Source organism: Maniola jurtina, chromosome 27, assembly GCF_905333055.1.
Source record: "Maniola jurtina chromosome 27, ilManJurt1.1, whole genome shotgun sequence".
Classification (NCBI taxonomy): domain Eukaryota; kingdom Metazoa; phylum Arthropoda; class Insecta; order Lepidoptera; family Nymphalidae; genus Maniola; species Maniola jurtina.
In genome coordinates this window covers 4469915-4480892 of record NC_060055.1, presented here as the reverse complement: position 1 = coordinate 4480892, position 10978 = coordinate 4469915, and the positions used below count along the sequence as shown (strand labels likewise).

Sequence of the window (10978 nt, the reverse complement as noted above, 5' to 3'; positions counted from 1 at the left end):
AATTATTTTATTGCCACATAAAGACAGATATAAAAATAACAAAAATAATAATATATACATTTTTAAAAATTAAGGAATTGATGGTTTCCAGTTTATAAAACAAATTTGCAATTTTATTAATTAAATGGCTTGGAAAAACATTAAATGTGTGGCAAAAGAAGAAAATAAAGTAATTTCTGAAATTCCTGAAAGGCCGGCAACGGCGGTTTCATAATTTCTAAAATTTCTCAAAAGCCGACATTGGTAGTTCCTCTAGAACTGCAAATGTTCATGGGCGGCGGTAATCACTTAACATCAGATGACGCGCCTACTTGTTTGCTATTTTAATTTAAAAAAATTACAACTTCTCTAGTCAACCATTAACTTGTTAAATGAAAATTAACTTAACCGTAAGCCGCATGTCTGCTCTGGGCTTAATATTTTTATTTAATTTTACAGAGAGTAAAGTAAGACTGTAATTTGTCTGTAACTTGATTCTTGCCTTATTCCTGCTTCATGCCTTCAAGATTCGTTGTTAAGTCTTACTTTACTCAACGTAAAATATGGCATTTTAAATCGTTTATAAATAAAAAAATTCAAGTCAAAAATGATACTGATTTGAAAAAAAATGAAAGTAAAGGCATAATATCTATGCTTCCCCTATCATTTTTTTTCTAATTTAAACTCGTGCATTAAGAAACAAGCGAAAAAATATTTTTTTTTTCATGTATAAACGATTTAAATATAAATTGAGGATATACAATAAAATAATTATGGAAAATGTCAGAAATACTCAGCAATTATTGTCTTCAAAATACATTATATTATATACATATATTATAAAAGTCTATATTATTGTATTTCCTCGATGTAGAGAAAAATATTTGAAAATACGACCTTTGACTTAAAACGATTGAAAGGAATTCTGTCAAGGAATTGAATTTTACTGTAATAGTCTACTATAATTTAAAAAAGTTACCTATATCTACGAAAAACCTCTTAACAAAGCACAAAATATTATATTTTTATATTCCATAACTATGAATATAGATGTATTTTCCATAAAAGACACTATTTTTAACAGAGAAGTTACTAAAAGAACCTTCAATTTTATATTAACGATCGTATTTTCAATTTACGATTTCGAAAAATAAAAAAAAACAATTCAAACGCTTTGAAAAACGGCCACCGATTTGCCCTTTAATTTTGAATTATAGAAGCTTTGAGAAAAATCCAAAAAAGTGTAGAGAGACGTGATTTTTTTTATTTAAATTTTTTATCACTTATTTCAAATTATTATTGAAATTACGATGTGAGTAGTTGTTAGTATAAAAAATAACCTTATTAAACTAATAAATGTTATAACTATTCTTATGAATGTTAAATCACCATGTTATTATTATTATTACTAGTAAATTTTAACATGTTTAACCTTTAAAATTAACTAGGTTAACTTAATTAAAGTCTTCATTATCGAAACTTAAACATATCAGTATCACTGGCTGAGGCATTTATATAAAAAATAGTTTTTAAAAATAATTGATGTGTAAAAGTGTCGTTTTACTGAATTATAGAATACAATACAATTTAGAATACATAAGAGTAATTTTTCGCTTAGATTATTCTAAAAAAACATAATGTTAAGTGACTCGATTAATCTAGGTGCCTAGGTAAAACATATCATTATAAATGTAACTTTTTTTTTAAATATATTCCTAGTTATATAGAAAAAAATATAAGCATATCACATTTTTTTCTTTAAAAAACTATAGATAAGCGTATGGTGTCTAAGTATTTTCTTAAAGTTGTATAGCGAAAAAAAAAAGATATTTTTCTGCCAAAAAAATATGTAACCACTGTTAAAGATATGAGATATCTTATTTGTTTCCAGTTGAAAATTTACAGTTTGACTAAAAAGGCCTAAAATGCTTATATTTTAGAAAAAAAAATAGTTCGTTTCCGGTTGATGATATTCAAAATGTTTACATAGTTTAAAGAATTATTATGAAAAAGTTGTTTATGCTAAGAAACTTAACTTGTGTATTTAATATATGTGTTATATTATACAAATCATGTCGGCAATGTTTTTTTTTATTACCCTACTTTTAATTCAAGCAACAAGATACAACCCTACTCAATTTTTTAACGGAAGAAAGAATATAAAAAATAAATGAAAGAGGAGCAACAGGATACAAAAATAGTGTTCAAAATTAAAGACCTTATAAATTATACATACATTAAAATATATAAATTGAAAATATAGGAGTTTAGCCCTATTCTTAATTTGAATATTAAAAAAAATAAAACTAATTGATTTGAATTTATAGGTTCCAAACCTGTATAAACGGTCAATTATTTATTAAATCTGATCTTTTTTCAGTTTTCTATAACTTTTATTAATAATAACAAGGTAACAATCTACATTCCTAACATTAGAAGAAAAAAAAAACAATTTATAACATTGCATTATTTAATAAAAATTAATATCACAATTATTACTTACAAAACATCTACCCATATTGTATAAAGTTTTTCAGTTGTAAAATTTGAAATTTTGACAGATTTCCAATACAAAAATTGACAAAAACTCTACTTTATCTGTCAGTTATAAGTTTTAAAATTCCATTTTAAAGCTCTACCTATTTTTGATTTTTCGAAAGCCAGTATCTGACGGATTAAATTGATATTTTGACAGATTTTCAACACAAAACTGTCAAAAAATTAACTTTTTTTTGAAAAAATATCGGCAATCAGGGAAAAATGGAAAAACACTTTTTTTTAATATGGATTCAACCAAAGAAAGGCGGACGTCCGAAGAACGGCGGTCTATAGAAACCCCCAAAGCCGTAACCCCCCACGATGACGGGAGGGGGGAAGCCGTACCCACCGTATCCCCCGTACCCACCGAACCCACCGAAGCGACCGTATCGTCCGTATCCTCCGTACCAGTGACAGCTGATAGTCTGGAAAACAAGTCAAAATTAACAAGTGTAAATTAAAAATTTATAACACCCCCGACAAGTGAAGGTTACAGTAACTAGAAAAGACCAAAAAGACCTGATAACTTTCAAACAGCTGAACTGATTTTCTTGGACTATTCCGCGCCTACGATCTAAAGTATCTGAGTTTTCCAAAACATCATTTTCAAATAAATAATTATGTATTTAGGCAACGTCCATCTTGACAGCTTGACATTTGTCAATTGACATAATATTATAAACCTAACGGTTATCTAACCTTCTTTTCTACAAGAAAACTAGAAAAGAGCTGATAACTCTTAAACGGCTTAACCAATTTTTTTGGATTATAGCTAAGAACACTCTCGATCAAGCCACCTTTTAAACAAAAAAAAGTAAATTAAAATCGGTTCATTCGTTTAGGCGCTACGATGCCACAGACAGATACACAGATACACAGATACACAGACACACAGATACACAGATATACACGTCAAACTTATAACACCCCTCTTTTTGGGTCGGGGATTAAAAAAAAGTTTAAGTGCAAGTTTCTCTGGCGATTCGAAATTCAAAAAATTAAAAAATATGACGGCCCTACCAATAACTCAAAATTTAAAAAACCCCCGACACAAAAACCTCTATAAGAAAACTAACAAGTGTAAATTAAAAATTTATAACACCCCCGACAAGTGAAGGTTACAGTAACTAGAAAAGACCAAAAAGACCTGATAACTTTCAAACAGCTGAACTGATTTTCTTGGACTATTCCGCGCCTACGATCTAAAGTATCTGAGTTTTCCAAAACATCATTTTCAAATAAATAATTATGTATTTAGGCAACGTCCATCTTGACAGCTTGACATTTGTCAATTGACATAATATTATAAACCTAACGGTTATCTAACCTTCTTTTCTACAAGAAAACTAGAAAAGAGCTGATAACTCTTAAACGGCTTAACCAATTTTTTTGGATTATAGCTAAGAACACTCTCGATCAAGCCACCTTTCAAACAAAAAAAAGTAAATTAAAATCGGTTCATTCGTTTAGGCGCTACGATGCCACAGACAGATACACAGATACACAGATACACAGACACACAGATACACAGATATACACGTCAAACTTATAACACCCCTCTTTTTGGGTCGGGGATTAAAAAAAAGTTTAAGTGCAAGTTTCTCTGGCGATTCGAAATTCAAAAAATTAAAAAATATGACGGCCCTACCAATAACTCAAAATTTAAAAAACCCCCGACACAAAAACCTCTATAAGAAAACTAACAAGTGTAAATTAAAAATTTATAACACCCCCGACAAGTGAAGGTTACAGTAACTAGATAAGTGCTAATAACTTTCAAACGGCTGAACCGATTTTCTTTGATTATAGCTAAGAACACTCTCGATCAAGCCACCTTTCAAAGAAAAACAACTAAACTAAAATCGGTTCGTTCGTTTAGGAGCTACGAAGCCACAGACAGATACACAGATACACTATAGGTATTAGTTTCTAAAATATGTCTGCATTTCATGGACTTTGGTTGCTTAATATTCAAATGAAATTGAAACTACGTTTGTATGGAGCGAGTGACGGAGAGACCCCTCTTAAGGATTGGTAAGGATTGGATTGCTTAGATTAAGAATTGAGACAATTTTTTAATCCAAGGCTTTCCAATAGGATGGTAACTAGCCAGCCTACCACAGAATAAAAAAATAAAACACTCACCTGAATTAATAAAATGATAGTGAAAAACAAAATTAGAGATTTAGCGAAGGACATTTTTTTTAAATTACACAATATTACACAATATTACGACCGTAATCTGTAATACACATTCAACAATTACGTGAAATGGAAAATGCGCTCTTTTATAAAACGACTTCTAGAATTAACTGAAAACAAATTTAGTTTGATACTACGAATTTATAGGCAGTTCATATCTATTTGGAAATAAGGTTGAAAATAACTCTATTTTGAGTTTAGTAAGCGCAAATAAATTACCAAGTTCATGGTTTTTCTGTTTACTTTGACAAGTATATGAGAAAATGGAATAAGACATCAACCTTTTGGTAACCATATCCATACTAATATTATAAATGCGGATATAATCACATAGGATACTTTTGATGCCGGAAAATCAGTGTTATTTCTTATACGATGGTGCGGAACCGTTAGTGTGCGAGTCCAACTCGCACTTGGTTAATTTTTTTTTAAATTCCGAGTGAACTCTTTTATATGTCGGACTAAAAATCACACTTCACACTTAATATTATAAAGGCGAAAGTTTGTATGTGTGTGTGTGTGTGTGTGTGTGTGTGTATGTTTGTTACTCCTTCACGCAAAAGCCACTGGACGGATTTGGCTGAAATTCGGAATGGAGATAGATAATATCCTGGATTAGCACATAGGCTACTTTTTATCCCGGAAAATTAAAGAGTTCCCACGGGATTTTGAAAAACCTAAATCCTATATATTCCTTTCCAGGATAAAATACATCTCTGTACCAAATAGATGGTGCCCGCGACGTCGTCGGCATGGACTTAGGTTTTAAAAAAACCCCGTGGGGACTTTGATTTCCAGGATAAAAAATAGCCTATGTCTTTCCCCGGGATGCAAGCTATCTCTGCATTCGCCAAAATTGGTTTAACGGATGGGCCGTGAAAAGTTATTAGTCAGACATACACTCTTTCGCATTTTAACGACGTTGTTATTTGTTAACCCCCGACCCTAAAAGAAGGGTGTTATAAGCTTGACGTGTGTATCTGTGTCTGTCTGTAGCATCGTAGCTCCTAAACTAATGAACCGATTTTAATTTAGTTTTTTTTTTTTTGTTTGAAAGGTGGCTTGATCGAGAGTGTTCTTAGCTATAATCCGAGAAAATCGGTTCAGCCGTTTGAAAGTTATCAGCTCTTTTCTAATTATTGTAACCTTCACTAGTCGGGGGTGTTATAAATTGATTTACATTTGTCAATTTTGCTAAGTAATTTAATTGAATTACAGTGATATATTTAGCCGAATTTTTAACGTTAGTGTTTTTTTTAAATTCATATGCAAGTTAACTCTTGATTGCAATCTCACCTGGTGTTAAGTGATGTTGCAGTCTAAAATAAGCGGACAATAAGTGGTATGGCAGTAATTATTGAATCTATAAAGAGTGGGTTAGGTACATGGTTTTTAATTTTCTCAGACAGTAAAAGTGTTACAATACAATATTATGTTAGTAACCCAATAGTAACCTATGTTTTTGATTCTTAATGTACCTAAGTATAAGTAGGTACCCAGGTTATTTAGATATTTCTAACTTGCTTTGTACATACAAAATAGGTAGGTACTATACTAGAAACGTTGTTTGTCAGTCAGTAATGTACCAATTTTACACATCGGAATAAGTAGATATATACAATATCCATGTATAAAGGTGAATAATAAATAATTAGCGATCAGTCGCTAATATTCTATTTATACTAAGAGTTACGAAGAGCAAATAAAAACACTAGGTACTTACCTACCTACCTGCTTGTAAATTAGATCGTCTGACGTAGGTAAGAAGTAAACATGGGGAAGCCCTCAGAAAATGTATGTACCTATAGGTTTTTCTGATTTTCCCTTGAGTAGAATAGAATAGAACAGATTTTTATTCAAGTAGACTTTTACAAGTGCTTTTGAATCGTCAAAATAATTTACCACTGGTTCGGAATGCCGTTCATACCGAGAAGAATCAGGAAGTAACTCGGCGGTTGCTCTTTTTAACTGTTCAATTTCCAATAATATGCCACACTATACAAGCAATTACAGCCCCGCGCGTTGCTGAAGCGAGTAAACTCCATGCTTTTTAACCCCCGACCCAAAAAGAGAGGTGTTATAAGTTTGACGTGTGTATCTGTGTATCTGTCTGTGGCATCGTAGCTCCTAAACTAATGAACCGATTTTAATTTAATTTATTTTTGTTTGAAAGGTGGCTTGATCGGGAGTGTTCTTAGCAATAATCCAAGAAAATCGGTTCAACCGTTTGAAAGTTATCAGCTCTTTTCTAGTTATTACTGTAACCTTCACTTGTCGGGCGTGTTATTAATTTTTAATTTACACTTGTTTATCATTTACATAATCTTCGATTGTATAATATATTTTTTCTAGGAGCGTACTTTTAATAGAGTTTTTAAACTTGTGTGAAGGCAAGTCTGAAATTGACTGTGGAATTTTATTATAAAATACATATTACACTCATTCCCACAAAATAATGTCTTTCTCACTTTCCTGAGGCGGAGCGTAGGAGTTGCAATGTTTGAATTGAGTTGAATATATTTTATTACTAGCTGATGCCCACAGCTTCGCCCGCGTGGATTTAGGGTCTGAAATCCCGTGGGAACTTTCCCGTGGGATTAAAAAAAAATTACGCAAATCGGTTCAGAAATCTCGGAGATTTCGGTGTACATAGGTAGAAAAACACAACTCCCTTTTTGAAAGTCGGTTAAAAAAGTAGCCTATGTTACTCCCTGGCCAATCCTCTACTTGTCTGTGAAAATCCCGTCAAAATCAGTTCAGCCGTTCCAAAGATTAGCCTTTTCAAACAGACAGACAGACAGACAGACAAAAATTTTAAAAACGTGTGATTCAGTTATGGTATCGTTCAAATAACCATATGAGCTTAATATGAGGTAGTTATTTCGAAATTACAGACAGACACTCCAATTTTATTTATTAGTATAGAGTATAGAATGATGATCAGCTATTTTTAACCCCCGACCAAAAAAGAGAGAGTTATAAGTTTGACGTGTGTATCTGTGTATCTGTCTGTGGCATCGTAGCTCCTAAACTAATGAACCGATTTTAATTTAGTTTTTTTTTTCTTTGAAAGGTGGCTTGATCGAGAGTGTTCTTAGCTATAATTCAAGAAAATCGGTTCAGCCGTTTGAAAGTTATCAGCTCTTTTCTAGTTACTGTAACCTTCACTTGTCGGGGGTGTTATAAATTTTTAATTTACACTTGTTGAAGTAATACAGCGCTTTTCAAACATTATTTTGTTTGTCTACAGTTAGTTATTGTGTATTTTATTTTTACAATATCTACTTGGTTTGGTTGGTAACTTGGAAAAGGAAAGAAAAAAAAACATATTTTTAGGTGTTTATCTTTAATAAGTAAGTAAGTAATATTTTTAGAATACAAAATTATTTCCATCTATCAAACTTAATCAAACGATATAAAACACAAAAACAAAAATTTATCCTTATTAAGTAACTAGTAACATTTTTGCATTTGTTTTATCAAGAAAATAGGTTTTTACAAGGTTTATACATAATACAATTATATAATACTTAGGGCGGATTCTTAGTTAGATAACAGCAAATTCCTGATAGGCCGGCAACGCATTGGCGGTTCCTCTGGTACTGCAAATGTTCATGGGCGGCGGTAACCTGCTCGCTACTTTTTTTTTATAAAATAACCTAAAGGAATAGATTTCCTAAAGGAAAACTGTGAAACATCACTCCTTAAAAAGTTTACTTGGTGATTAAAAATTCAATTACTCTTTTCATCATTTATCTATACAGTGCGACAAGGCTCTTTTGGCGCGTAGCCAAAATCGGAACTAAAGCCGCCATCTAGAGAAGTGCACTTGTTGAGTTCGTCATAAAGCGACAACAGCGCCCTCACTCAAGTGCCAAAAGAGCCTTGTCGGAATGAACTTATTAGTATTTAAAATCCTTACATACGTTCAATTTGAGAGGTACTATACATATTTTCGAACATTTATTTATTTAGCCATAGAAAAATGGTGGTGGCGGTGGCGGCGGCAGCGGATGGTAGAAGAAGGGTGGTGGAATCGGCCTCACGATTCCCACACCAATGATTGGTGGTGGTGGATGGAATCCGTAACCTCCGATCCAGTGGGAGCTTGCTATCTGGAAAAATAAACTTAGATTTAGTAGCTATAACTGCTACACTTATTTTACTCTTCATTTACACGAGATTTTCCTTTCTTACCCGACTACGGCAAAGCCAAAAGGAAGGGTTATGATTTTAGCAATCTATGTAAGTAAATTTAGTATGTATGTATGTAGGTTTGTATTTAGTGTGTTCCACCGTAGCGCCTAAACTACTGAGCCGATTTTTATGAATGAGGTGTCAATCGATTCGTTATTATGGTCCGGGTAATATAGACGACATTTTATACGAAAAAAATCAATCTCACGGATTTACATCCAAAAAAGTGTGGATCTCCAAAAATTTTTTGACGTGACAACGTCTTATAATTCGATAGAGCCGGCTGCACGCACGAAAAAACATGACTCATGCGGCGTTACCTCGCTCTGAGGCGTTCCATGTAAGGCTTGAAGTGCAAGCGAGAGCGCGGAACGAGCGACAAAGAAGCACAATCGGCCTTTGTTGTCACGTTCAACTATCGTCAGTAAACCGACTTTACAGACAACCAATTTTTTTTTGCTATTGTATCAAATGAAAGAGGAAAAATTTTTGAGTTCATTAATATAAATAGTGCAATGTTAAATAAACTATTAGCAAGCTGAAGTGGCAGTGGGCAGACCATGCCTGTCGTCGAGGCGATGGCCGTTGGAGCCGGAAAGTCCTTGAGTAGAGACCGCGTTTAGGCAAGCGTAGTGTGGGACGCCCTCCAGCACGATGGACCGACGATATAAAGCGGCTGGCGGGAAGTGGCTGGATGAGGAAGGCTGAGGACCGGGTGTGGTGGCGCTCTTTAGGGAAGGCCTATGTCCAACAGTGGAAGTCCACCGGCTGATGATGATGATGATGAAATAAAATATTAGTCAGGTTTTAATGCTGTTTTACTTTATCTTGTTAGCAATGAGCTTAAAAAGAAATAAATACAGATACAGAACTTTAAATTAAGAGGGGTCTCTCCGTCACTCGCTCCATACAAACGTAGTTCGTCTCTCATTTGAATACTAACAAATCATACTCAATGGAATTTTGTAGAAACGTTCCGGGAACTAATATCTATGCCTGTGGTTTTCCACATTTCCGTTAAAATATTCGGTTTCAAAGTTACGCGGTCTTAAAAATTCACATACAAATCTTTCAGCCCCTGTAATTTTAAAACTGCATATTTTTAGAAAAATCTAAAACACCACAGACACAGATATTAGTTTCTAGACTATGTCTGCAAAATTTCATAGACTTTGGTTGCTTAATATTCAAATGAAATTGGGGCTAAGATTGTATGGAGTAAGTGACGGAGAGAGGCTAATAGGTCCAATAAGTAGAAAACCAAAAGTACCTACTTAGGTAGAAAAACTTACTTGAACCAAAAAAGCGAGTAACCAAAAATAGACCACTGTCTTAAAACCCATATTTTTAAAAACACAAGCAGGTACAATATTCAATACTAAGATTTTCTTTATCGCTTGTAAATTCTAAACCAATATATCACTCAATATAACTGGTCATAATGATACGTCTCCTTTTATACAGCATTTATAAATGCACTACATTTTAAAATAACATGTACGAAAATAAGCTTTGTTATTATTAAAATACGGTTCAAGGTACAGTGAGGAATAATGCAAATAGAATGATTCAATTGAGTTTGTTTTAACTAACATGCGAAAAACGATTGCAAGGCCTTAAACTTTGTATATTTGATATTTGTATAAAAAATATACCAAATAAAGGGAATACGGATTTTTGGCTATAAACAAATGGGTAGGTATGTGGAATTTGTGTGGAAATACAGTGGACCCCCGGTAATCCGACAAACGTTTTGCAGGACATTGTCGGACTATCGAATTTGTCGGATTATAGAGTACTGCCTAAGACCCCCTATAGTCCGGATTTTTTTAAAAAAGAGTACCTTGTAATCCGACAAATTATAGATCCAATGATAAGATTCTATATGTTATACATACTCTGAAGTTCAAATCATACTTCACTATGTAGGTCAAAAGTAAATTCAAATTAGACATGTCGGATTACAGGAGGTGCCGGATTAGACAGGGGCCGGATTGCCGGGGGTCTACTGTAGTATAAATCACGTCATGGATTGCCAGTAGACTGAAATCTATAGAGCGCA

At 33.1% G+C, this 10978-nt stretch overlaps 1 long non-coding RNA gene across 1 annotated transcript; it reads right to left on the bottom strand.

Annotated features, from left to right (window-relative positions):
• Positions 1-834: 834 nt before the first annotated feature.
• LOC123879133 lies at positions 835-4783 on the bottom strand. The gene is made up of 2 exons (XR_006798952.1): positions 4663-4783; positions 835-2942 (listed from the first exon to the last, which is right to left on the bottom strand). It is a non-coding gene; the product is annotated as an uncharacterized LOC123879133 (long non-coding RNA).
• Between the last annotated feature and the right edge of the window lie 6195 nt (positions 4784-10978).